This window comes from Macaca nemestrina, chromosome 5 (genome assembly GCF_043159975.1).
Source record: "Macaca nemestrina isolate mMacNem1 chromosome 5, mMacNem.hap1, whole genome shotgun sequence".
Lineage (NCBI taxonomy): Eukaryota > Metazoa > Chordata > Mammalia > Primates > Cercopithecidae > Macaca > Macaca nemestrina.
This window is the reverse complement of record NC_092129.1, coordinates 64,719,891-64,732,966: the sequence shown is the minus strand read 5'-3', so window position 1 is coordinate 64,732,966 and position 13,076 is coordinate 64,719,891. Positions and strand designations below refer to the sequence as shown.

At 37.5% G+C, this 13,076-nt stretch overlaps 1 long non-coding RNA gene across 1 annotated transcript; it reads right to left on the bottom strand.

Moving 5' to 3' along the window:
• Nucleotides 1-1,643: 1,643 nt before the first annotated feature.
• Nucleotides 1,644-9,156, bottom strand: LOC105488975 (uncharacterized). The gene is made up of 3 exons (XR_011623052.1): nt 8,693-9,156; nt 7,357-7,446; nt 1,644-2,503 (listed from the first exon to the last, which is right to left on the bottom strand). It is a non-coding gene; the product is annotated as an uncharacterized lncRNA (long non-coding RNA).
• Between the last annotated feature and the right edge of the window lie 3,920 nt (nt 9,157-13,076).

Below are 13,076 nucleotides of genomic sequence, written 5' to 3'. Positions count from 1 at the left end.
GTTGTTCTTCTGACTGGTTGCTAAGAATTTTCAGTTCTTAATTTGGGGTCAGGTCCTTATTGTAATTAGAGATTTCACTTTGAAGCTTAAAAATAAAAGGGTTGCTGTGTGCTCATATATCTGTCCTGCATACATGTTATTTTTTTTAATGTGTTATTTTTAAAGCATTAAAATTGCTTTGAAAACGTATTGCTAAGTGTCTCTGTTTCAATAGAAAGAGCTCAAATTTTGTCTGAGACATAAGAAGACATAATACCAGGAAGTCCAGGAGTCAGTCCATTGAATGGCTAAAAGGAAAATGCCCCTCATTCATTCATCCATTCATTCAAGAAATATTTTTAAACACTGACTTTTATATATATTCCAAACATTTTGCAATAATCAATGACTAATGATATGGTTTGGCTGTGTTCTCACTCAAATCTCATCTTGAATTTCCATATGTTGTAGGAGGGACCCTGTGGGGGGTAACTGAATCATGGGAGCAGGTCTTTCCCATGCTATTCTCATGGTAGTGAATAAGTCTCATGAGATCTGAAGGTTTTGAAAAGAGGAGTTCCCCTGAACAAGTTCTCTCTCTCTTTGCCTGCTGCCATCTATGCAAGATGTGACTTGCTCCTTCTTACCTTCTGCCATGATTGTGAGGTTTCCCCAGCCACGTGGAGCTATAAGTCCAATCAAACATCTTTCCTTTCTAAATTGCCCAGTCTTAGGTATGTCTTTATCAGCAGCATGAAAACAGACTAATACAGAAGGTTGGTAACAAGAGAGTGTTACCTGCATTGCAGAAAAGATACCTGAAAATGTGGAAGCGACTTTGGAACTGGATAACAGGCAGAGGTTGGAACAGTTTGGAAGGCTCAGAAGAAGACAGGAAAATGTGGGAAAGTTTGGAACTTCCTAGAGACCTGTTAACTGGCTTTGAAAAAAATGGTGATAGTGTTATGAACAATAAGGTTCAGGCTGACATGGTCTCAGATGGAGATGAGAAACTTGTTGGGAACCAGAGCAAAAGTGACTCTTGTTATGTTTTAGCAAAGAGACTAGCAGCATTTTGCCCCTGCCCTAGAGATTTGTGGAACTTTGAACTTGAGAGAGATGATTTAGGGTATCTGGTGGAAGAAATTTCTAAGCAGCGAAGCATTCAAGAGGTGACTTGGGTGCTATTAAAGGCATTCAGTTTTTAAAAGGGAAGCAGAGCATAAAAATTTGGAAAATTTGTAGCCTGAAAGTGCAACAGAAAAGAAAATCCCATTTTCTGAGGAGAAATTCAAGCCAGCTGCAGAAATTTGCATAAGTAACAAGGAGCTGAATGTTAATCCCCAAGACTATGGGGAAAATATATCCAAGGTACATCAGAGGTCTTCACAACAGCCCCTCCCATCACAGGCCCAAAGGCCTAGGAGGAAAAAATAGTTTCATGGGCCAGGACCAGTGTTCCCGTGCTGTGCATCCATTTAAACAATGTGCTGCCATTTAATATGTCTTCTATTTTAGATACTGAGTTTCTAACAACAAATTAATTCATAAGTACCTACAATATATGCTTATATAAAAGCAAACACTCCAATACATATGACAACTGTGTACTTGACATAAAAACAACACAATAAACACACCTGCATGACTGGGTTATTGGAGAATTCATTGAGTTACAAAGATGAATTTTTTTTTAATAAAGCTATACCAAATCTCTTTTGTTGAACTTCCTTTTCCTTCTGAGGAACTATTGTCTCACTATCCTATCTAGATTATATTATTTTTAGCTGCTTTGAGTTACTAAAACAGTCTGATTCCAATTTTTTAAACTTTGCTTTGTTCATTTTAAAATTTAATTCTACATTTGATTCAAAGACCTTCTTATATCCTTATCCTAACCCAAGCTAGGGCTGTGGCTCTATCGGCAGAAATATCTATTTTTCACACACATTTTTCTTCTCTTTGCCTCTTCACTGTGCTGATTCTGTCATTATTGAGCATACCTGAACCATATGAGGAATGGAAGAAAATATAAAATGATCACTGCTTAGCGCTTGAGTCTAAGTTGCATACCCCAATTCTACTTTACCAAAGAGTTATTGGAAGTATGCATGGTAACTGTTTATGTGGTTCTTGAATCCCCATTCTGCTATTGTTTCTTAGATATGTGGTTTGTGTAGAAACCCTTAGGGAGTGGAGAAGGAGAGAAGAGATAATCTGGATACTCCTAAGTCCCAGTCTGAAACACTTCCAAATAGCACCCAACTGTATCACCATTAACCTCTAACAACTGTGCCCCACAAAACTATTCAGAACTGTTGGGCACACGAGTCAATGAAATTATGCCAAATAATAAGCATATATTCCGAGAGAGAAGAGAAAAATTAGATAATGTTACTAGTAGTTTCTGTGAGCTCACTTCGTCACTTGTGTCTGTGCTACCAAAGGATTCAAGAAATCTAAGAGGCAGATGTGAGTAGATACCATTCAGAAATTGAAATGCCAATCTTCTTCTTGCTGTGACCTTGAGGAGAGAGAGAGGAGAGAACACACTTTGTTCATAATCACAGCATTTCTCCAAATCCCACTACCTCTCCCTTATAATGACTATGAATGAGTGGACAGGGGCGTAGTGTCAGAGCCTCTTCTTGGAACTGGCACGTCTCAGTGAGCCCTAAACAACGACAGCTGTCCCCAACTACTGGTGGGCTTGGAATGTAATAGAAGGAATACATTTTCATTTTATTTTAAGCTTTGGGTCATAGTCATTAACTGGGGGCATCAGGGAAGGATGTTACTTTATATCTTGTCAAATATTAGCTAACAGAATCTCAGTTGTTTTCAGGTAGCTAAGATTCCTTGATGTGAGGGAAGGTAGAACTTTTTGCTAGCCCTAGAAAATGACCCATGATTAATATAAACCAGTCACAGAAGTTCCATTTTCCCATTCTCCTTCATTACAAACTCTCCTTCCCATATTCCTTGGAGCTAGAGGTAGCCATGTGACAACAGCCACATTCAATGAAACCTAAAGGAAAGTCTGTTTGGGAACTTTTGGGAAAAATTTTGTTTCAAGATACAAAGATCTTGCAAGAAGAAAGTTTTGTGCCCCTGCCCCTTTCTTTCCACTTGAGATACTAGTGTGTGGTTTTGCTGCCTAGAGCTGCTGTAGCCGTCTTGAGGCCATGAAGGCAAAGTCAATGAAAATGTGCAGGTGGAGGCCTGGCACAGTGGCTCATGCCTGTAATCCCAGCACTTTGGGAAGCCGAGGCGGGCGGATCACGAGGTCAGGAGATCGAGACCATCCTGGCTAACATGGTGAAACCCTGTCTCTACTAAAAATACAAAAAAATTAGCCGGGTGTGGTGGCGGGCGCCTGTAGTCCCAGCTACTTGGGAGGTTGAGGCAGGAGAATGGCGTGAACTCAGGAGGTGGAGCTTGCAGTGAGACGAGATCGCGCCACTGCACTCCAGCCTCGGCAACAGCACGAGACTCCTATCTCAAAAAAAGAAAAAATTTTCAGGTGCAAACAAAGCAAAATTTATGAACCAGCTGCTACAGCAAACCTGCAGCCACTTTCTTCCAGACTTCTTGCCTTTATTATTTAAGCCAAAATTCATCAGGAATTCTGTTAATTGCATGTAAAATCCTTCCTAACCAAGATAACTCATGCTTTAAAAAATTCACAGTTAAATTATTAATAGCCATGCATTTTTTATTTAAAAATTATATTTACCTCCAGATAACTTCCTTCAAGATATCAGGACATGCAAATACACTCTGTCTTGATGATAATATTGTTTTCTGTAATAATTATTGATTGGTCTCATTGTCTTTAATAGTTGTGACTTCAAGGGATTGGGAAAGAACTACCGTTTTATTTAAAAAAACAAAAAAACTAAACATTTTATTTTCAAGTTATTTAACATTTAGTTCCTAGAGTTGGGAATACAGATTCAATGAAAAAATAAAATAAAGTACTAAAGGGTGTGTTACAATTGGAAAAGTTAGAGTTAGACTAACCTTTGGAGTTAAGGTTATCATATAAAGAGATTATCATATAAAAAGAATTCAATAATTTGAACATCTGTCTCTGCAGAGGTATAGGTTATTGAACTTGGGAGAAACCACTACATGGTTCTAATTCCTACTTTAAAAAATTATTCTTTATGGGTAAAGGCAACAAAATATTTTAGAATAGCTTACAAGAACAGTTTAATTCATGCACATTTTTTCAAGGAAAACCTTTTTAAAAATTAAATATAAGGCCGGGCGCGGTGGCTCAAGCCTGTAATCCCAGCACTTTGGGAGGCCGAGACGGGCGGATCACGAGGTCAGGAGATCGAGACCATCCTGGCTAACACGGTGAAACCCCCGTCTCTACTAAAAAATACAAAAAACTAGCCGGGCGAAGTGGCGGGCGCCTGTAGTCCCAGCTACTTGGGAGGCTGAGGCGGGAGAATGGCGTGAACCCGGGAGGCGGAGCTTGCAGTGAGCTGAGATCCGGCCACTGCACTCCAGCCTGGGCGACAGAGCATGACTCCGTCTCAAAAAAAAAAAAAAAAATTAAATATAATCTATCACATATATGAAAAAGAACAATGGTTAATTGAATATGTTTATGATATATATTTAGATGTCACTTTCCATATTCTAACTGAATATTTCAGTTTAAGTAATATCTTTCTACAAACTACACATATATACTCAGATCTACTTTGGAGAAAAAGTGGCATATAACTATATATTGAATTATCTTTTACTTTTAATTTGTTCATAGCACATGTTCTAGTCATAAAATCAAGTTTTCTTCATTTTATTAAACTGATTAAGTGTGATAAATAACCATAGATAGAATTTATAAAATACAGCACTAGCTCTTTCTAACCAAGGGAGCTATTCCAGTTGTCTAGTTGCTTCATAGTCTAGTTATTGCAGCTAAAAGTAAATGGTTATTCTCTGGTTGGAGATTTTATCTTTGTAGGGAGAAATAAAATATTTGTTTGTTGAAGCAAGTTGAAGCCGTTTTTGTTTCCCACAGGTATATAAGACAGATATTTCCAATGCTGTTATTCTCTTAGTTAAATTTGCTAATATTTCAAAAACAAAATTGGTTTGGGATTTTTTTTCTGTTGCCACTGAAGAATCATTAGGCTGTATATCACAAACAAAATGTACTCATTCAAAAAGAAAGGCCCCAGTCTTCCAGTGTATCTAATCCCCTACATTGTTATTCTCAAATTGCTTGCAAAATAGTATTTTCCCTCTTGTAAGCTCAATGCATATAAACCACATATATACAAGAATCTGGGTATGACTTAAAAGTAAACCAATTTTCCTGTTTCTTAACAGTTGTCTTTACCAACCAACAATAATATTCTCTGATTATAATACCCAAAAATGGTGCAGACGTAGATGAAATTGTGATTTAGGCAAAGCTATTTTTCATGCCTTCTTAACCTCACCTCTGGAATGATCTTCCTGTTTTCTATAGCCCTAACCAACGAATCATTAATTCAACTGACTACTTTTCACACAAGCATCTGGATGTATTGGACTTTGCAGGGTCATTGCTTGTCAAATGTATATACCCTTTCTCCCAGTCATTTGGGACTCTGCTTTTCCTGGTGAATCTCATTCTACCTGGTTTTATTGGGTTACCCTCTCCTAAGATATTTCTATATTTACTAAAACATTCTAAAAATAAAGTAAATGTGTTTTAAAAACTCTAAATTGTTATGTAAATGTAAGTGACCATTGTTATTTTTATTATTATGAATTTACCAGTGATCAATATCTATTGAGTACCTATTATATGCCAGGTACTTTTCTTTTTTTTTTTTAATTATTATTATTATACTTTAAGTTCTAGGGTACATGTGTATAATGTGCAGGTTTGTTACATATGTATACTTGTGCCATGTTGGTGTGCTGCACCCATCAACTCATCAGCACCCATCAACTCGTCATTTACATCAGGTATAACTCCCAATGCAATCCCACCCCCCTCCCCCCTCCCCCCTCCCCATGATAGGCCCCGGTGTGTGATGTTCCCCTTGCCGAGTCCAAGTGATCTCATTGTTCAGTAATTGGGATACATCAATGAACAAACCACACAAAAACCTCTGACTTCTTTCTACCAAGGAGAAACAGAAGATAAATACTAAATACAATAAATAGATTATATAATATGCTATAAGTACCCTTGAGAAAGTAAGAACTATAGGTTAGGGAACAGAAGTATAAGGTAGACACTATAGAGTGGGATATAACTTTAACGGGTATTCAGGTTTCATTGAGGGAGTGACATCTGAACAAAGATTTGAAGGGGTTGAGGGAGTTACCCTTGAGACTACATTGGTGAAAGTGTTCCAAGCAGAAGAAACATCCGGTGACAGACCCTAGGGCTTGAGGGTACCCAGTGTGACTGAAGACATGCCAGGAAATCATTTCGTCTGAACAGAGAGAGTGGGGGAAAGAGCAGTAGGGAATGGGAAATGGGAAACCAGCTCATGTAGAGCCTTGTAGGCCATTAGGATTTGTTTGGGTTTTTGGGGGGTTTTTTTGGTTTGTTTATTTGTTTTTGAAACAGGGAGTCATTGAAAGACTGTGAGCAGAGGAAAGATCTGACTTATGATTTAATGAGATAAGTCTGGTTGCTTTGACAAGAATACATGGTAGGGAGGCATGAGTGCAAGCAGTGAGACTAGTTAGGAGACTACTACAATAATCCAGACAAAAGATAATGGTGCCTTAATTAGACCAGGCTAGTAGCAGTAGAGATAGTGAGAAATGATAAGTCCCTGGATGCATGTTATGGGTAGAGCCAACAGCATTTTCTGAACATGGGATGAAATTTAAGAAAATAAGAATCAGGGATGACTCCAACATTTTGGCTTGACAAGGAATTTTTGGCAGGATGTAGTTATCATTAGCTGTTACTACCAGTAGGCTTGAAAAGTTACTATTACCAAGGTCTGGGACAAACTGTAATGACTGTAATGACTGTTCTTTAGCCTGCTTCTCATCTTAAACACAAGCAAGCAGGGTCAATTCTACGCACCTGAGAAAAAGTGTCTACATGGTATGATTTCCAGGGTACCAGGAAGCTATAATGCCCTCCAAAATCTCCCACTTCTTGTTTGTATTAGAAATCCACATTGTTAGAACTTTTCTGAAAGATTTTGAATACTATTACAATACAAATGACCCTGAAGACAGATGCCTTTTAAGCTGTTATCAGTTAACAAATATGTTTATATTTTAGCATGCAAGAACAGTCGAAGAAACAGAAAGAGAGACCTGGAAAAAGCCTACTCAACTGGTACAGTTTCAAAAAATAAGAAACCTGAGGGCCATGGAAGTTAAGTGACTTACCCAGAATTATAAAACTCAGAGGGACATGATGTGAGACTAGAATCTAGGTCTCCTCATTCCTGGGTCAGTGCTGGTTTTAGGTAGATTTGCCTGGGAACAGAATGAATAGCGCAGGATGAATCCCTATTTGGGAAGACCATGGTGCTGAAGGCTGAAATGGACTTCAAACTCCAGCAAGAATCACATAGAAATCCTATTTGAGGCTGTTCCCTTTTGTGCTTTTGCATCATACCAGCTCTAGGACATCTCTCTTTATTTTCATCTTCTCCCTTTGATGCATCTTTCCCTTGAGCCTCTTCCTATAATCATTCTCAAGATTCTCTCCAGTTAAAATAAACAAGTTAAGATGTAAACAAAAATTCTTCCATTGATCCTAGATTCTTCTTCATCTCTCACAACCACCTCCAAGAAAGAAGACTTTACACTGGATGACCCCTTCTCTTCACCTCTTATTCAATCTTCAGCCCTACTGCAAGCAAGTTCCCCTTTCACTGCTACTTAAATTCTCCAAGAAAAAGTCATCAGTGGCCTCCTAAAAGATCAATAGGATATTTTTAGTTCCTGTATACTTGACCTCTCCCTAGCATTTAACTGCTGACTGTTCCCTCATCATTAAAACTCTCTCCCCACTTGGTTTCTGTGACTTTATGCTTTCTGGGTTTCCCTTCCTCTCACTCAGCTCATATTTTCTCAGTCTCCATATAAGCTCTTGCTCCTATATTTGCTCTTTATTTAGTGGTGTTCCCCAGGGTTCGATTCTTAGTCCTCATCACTTCCTGATTTACAAATTGTCACTGATTTACTTTGCCTTTCCCTTGACTTCAACTACTAACTATGTGCTCATGACATCTCTATTTTCAGCCCAGGATTTCTGCTAGCCCCATTCTCATGTAGTCATTCATTTGGTCATTCAACTCATCTAAATCAAGTGCCCCTATGTGAATGGGTGGCCACCAATACCTGAGCCTCAACACAGCCAAAGATGAAATCATCTTTCTCTCCAAATTGGACCTACTTATACACTTATTTCTGTGAAAAGCACTGCCCAACTCTCAACAGCTCCTCTCCTCTCCATTGCTGCCTTAGTTCAGCTCCTTCCCATACTTGAGTTCCCCAGCTGCAATGGTGCTCTGAGGGTCTCTCTGTCTCCAGTATTCCCAACTGTTCCATCTTCCATAACATGACTAGAATTATGTAAGACACAAAAACTGATCATATCACTTCCCTGATTAAAATCATTCCATGTTTCCATATGGATAATGGGATAAATTCCAAATGCCTTGTCATGGTATAAAATGTTTCGATACTCAAACTCTTAGCTACTCTCCTATCTTACTTCATCTTTTGTCCATGCCTCACCACCTCTTCATTTTCACTTTTCATTCCCCGTGTGTCCAGCAGCTTGCAATCTCTTCAAATAATGCAGTCTGCTTTCCATCTCCAGGCCTTCCAGATTTAAGAGGCTCTTCTTGTCTAGGATACCATAGATCCCTGTTTACCTGGAACATACCTATTAATCCTTCAACATACAATTATCATTTCCTCTATGAAGGAATTTCTAAACATCCCAACAAATAGAGTTTATCATACCCTCATTTGTGCCCTCACAATATTCTGTATTTCTATCATATCACATACAAAAGTTCATTACACAGTTTTTAACAGGTTTGCCTTTCTTACTAGACAGTGAGAACATTGACAAAGATGCTACCTCATTCAACTTTATGTTCCCAACAATTTGTAGTGTTTGACAGACAATTCTGTAAAATATTTACTGAACAGTGTTTATCATGTGCTAAGGATTTCTGCATATATGATATCTTAATTCAAATAAATATTTGTATACTAATACAGTTTCAAACACCAAGAACATGGCTAAAAGGGAATAATTTAGAGATAGAGGAAGGGGTGTGGATTTCCTGTATTCTCTAAATTATTCTCATATTGCAGGTATTCTTACAGTACCCGTCTATGGTGCTTCTGCCAAATAGACCTCATATATTTTCCTTGGTATTATATTAGCAATAAAGTAGCAGAGAACTCAACTCTGTAGAGAAATTGGCCATGTATATTTTGACTTCTTCTGTGCATTATTTTAAACAAACAAAGCCTCCTATAACTTTCAGGCAGGGTCTCTACCAAGCCACAGCATTTTTCTTCAAAACGTGGATGATGAACACTTTCCTGTGAGACTTGATTCCATAAGTGCAAAGCATCCAAATTTCTTAAGAAATTGAAGGATATCAAATTGTAAGGACAAGCTCAGACTAAGTTAGGAAATCTGTCTAGATTGGTATTTTGATACTTGCTACAAATGACTTTAATATACCAGGTTTTAAAAGAAAACTGAAATAGCAAAATAACTCATAAAATAGAGATAATAGCAACGAAACTTCTTGTTGATTTTATGTAGTTATATTTATCTCTAATTAGAAAATAAAGCATATGGTACAAGAATCTAAAAGCAAAGTTTATTTACATCTGCAAATATAGGGTTTTTCCCATCATTTATTTCAATATCTTAAATTTTCTAATAACATTTTATAGCCAGCAGTCACTTAAGAAATATTCTATTAGATCTCCTTGAAATGTGCACCATCAAAGGGATGAGGATAATGAGAAATTTAATAACTAAAACTGGTCCTTTAGGGTAGAGAAACCTTAATCAATCTGAAATGTTTTCTAAATATATATCTGTATTCAAAATAACTGAAAGCACATTTTCATAAATATGCTGTCCTACATAAGATGATGTTTCTTTTGTAATCAGTGTAATAATCACTGATGTTTTGGATTTATTTTAAATAGTTGATTAAATATTTCATTTCTGCCAACATATCCATTATGAATTATCTCCCTTAATGAGACAAATCTATGCTTTTCAGGTTGATTTTAATACATCACATCCAACTGGAAATAAATTGAACAAATATTCTGCACAGGAGAAAATAGGCATTAAAGCAACATGAACTTCTTCACTGGTCTCTGGTAAAACAGGGAAAACTTTATCTCCCACACCTTTGTAAATCAAAATTCAAAACCTCTCTGTTCAAAATATTTTGGACAAGTAAAAACTTCTGGCCATTTTCGTATTGTTTGGCTAAAAACTTTTCCTACATAAATAATTCCTTTTGAATGGATTGAAACGCAATGAAATATATATCAATTTTATTACAAATGAATCTTTTTTTGATGAAGGTCATTCAAACTGTTAAAATTCCAAGTTAAGAACTTCTTGTTTTTTTCTAGCTGTTAGGAACCCAGAGAAATAAGTTTGCTTGAGGTTTGGAAGAGGACAATGTCAAAAATTGCAGCATCTAAATTCTGAAGGTCCCAGGCCTGATACCATGTCCTTTTTGTTTCCTTACCCACATTCTCTATTCTCGTTTTAGGTAATCTCATCCACTTTCTTTTTTCTTTTTTCTTTTTTTTTTTTTTTGGAGATGGAGTCTCACCCTGTCATCCAGGCTGGAGTGCAGTGGTGTGATCTCGGCTCACTGTAAGCTCAAGCTCTGCCTTCCTCGTTCATGCCATTCTCCTGCCTCAGTCTCCCAAGTAGCTGGGACTAAAGATGCCTGCCACCACGTGTGGCTAATTTTTTTGTATTTTTAGGAGAGACAGGGTTTCACCGTGTTAGTCAGGATGTTCTCGATCTCCTGACCACATGATCCACTCACCTTGGCCTCCCAAAGTGCTGGGATTACCGGCATGAGCCACTGCGCCCGGCCCACTTTCATATTCATGTAGTGGTTCTCAAATGTGGCTCCAAAACCAGCACTGTCAGTATTACCTGGGAACTTGTTAGAAAAGCGTGTTTTCCAGAGCTCTCACTTCACAGCTTCTGAACTGGAAACTCTAAGGGTTGCCCCCAGCAACTGATGTTTTAACAAACCCTCCAGGTGATTAGACCCGCTGGGATAATGACTCCTTCTACCTATGTACAATTATCTGCTCCCTGAGATACCCTTGTGGATATTTAAACAGTCATTTCACACTTAGTATGTCTATCAAGAAGACAAACCTTCGTCTTCTTCCAAATCTTCTCCATTTCAGCAAATGTCACTACCATTGACTCAACTTGCTCAAGTTCAAAACGATGTCATCCTTGACTCCTCATTTTCTCATTTCCCCCCATCCATTCTATTACAAAATCTTGTCAATTTTGCCTCCCAAATATATTTTAAATCCACCTACTTCTCTCTACCTGCTCCTTTTACATTCTTCCATTCTGCTTTCTAATCGGTCCCTCTCTTCCCCTTTTATGCCTCTCTGATCCATTATCCATATGACAGTCAAAATGACTTTGAAATTCAAATAATATCACTTCCCTGATTAAAAATTTTACCATCTTTAGATTGCCTATAGAATAAAATTCAAATGCCTCACCATGATCTACAAAGACTCACATGATCTGGCTTCTCCCTACTCATTCCTTTTCACATGATACTACCTCAAGTATCTACTGCACAACAAACACATCCTCTTTGTTCTTTGAATATGCCAATAACTTCTTCCACCAGGAACCCTTACTCTTGCAATCCCCTTTGCCTAAAAGTGCCTAGAGTAACTGGCTTATTCTCATTCTTCAGTACTCAGCTAAAATGATAATTCCTCAGAAAAACCTTTTCTAACCATCTTATTTAAAATAAAATAAATCATCCTATTAAAATTTCAGCCCATTACATGGGTTCTTCATAAAATTCTCCAGAGTAAATATCACTTCTACAATCATCCTCCTTCTGTGTTGATTTGCTTATTGTTATCTGCCTATACCAATTCAACTCTAAGTTCCTTAAGGAAAAAAATTTTGTCTATTTTGCCATTTTATTCCGAGTTTCTAGCATGGTGCCTCACATTCAATATATGCTCAGAAGCAATTTTTTTTTTTTTTTTTTTTTTAGACGGAGTCTCTCTCTGTCACCTAGGATGGAGAGCAGTGGTGCGATCTCGACTCACTGAAACTTCTGCCTCTGCTCAGAAGTAATTTTTAAATAAATAAGGCAGCACTGCTTTTAGCTGAGTTCCTCAATGTAACATAATTAGCAATTTACTTTGAAACTATGGTATAAAGAAGGCATATCTTCTTGTTCACAAATTTTGCCCAAAGGCTTCATGCAAAAATGGTAATTTTTTTAAATGAAGTCTTGGGCAAAATTAAAATGTAATTAATATTTGGACAATTAAATTAGAAAATATATTATTGATTTGAACATAATACTTATATGCTTTTCACTTATTTTTTTTAATAGAGTGAAATGTTTTAATAGAGTGCCATGTTGTCCAGGCCGGTCTCAAACTCCTGGGATCAAGCAATCTGCAGCCTTGGCCTCCCAAAGTGCTAGGATTACAGGCATGAGCCACTGTGCCCGGCCTACTTATGTGATTTTTAAAAGATAAAACCCATTTCACAAGTGTGCTAGATGGCTTCAAAGGCCACATCTTCAGGCTCCTATGGCACAGCAGACCTTTCTCTGACCACAGGGACATTTTGGTAGAAAAGTTAAGAATCAAAAAAGAGATTTATCTTTAAAAATCTGGTAAAACACGTTCTCTTCCCCCAATCCCTATTTTTAGCTACCACTTTCTCTTTCTACTATGGGTCAGATACTGTCCTAAGTACATTTAGTCTTTTCAAGAACTCTGCAAAGTAGATATTATTAATTCCAGGAAACTGAAGTTCAGAGCAGTTAAGGAACTTGATCAAAGTCACACCAAAGATT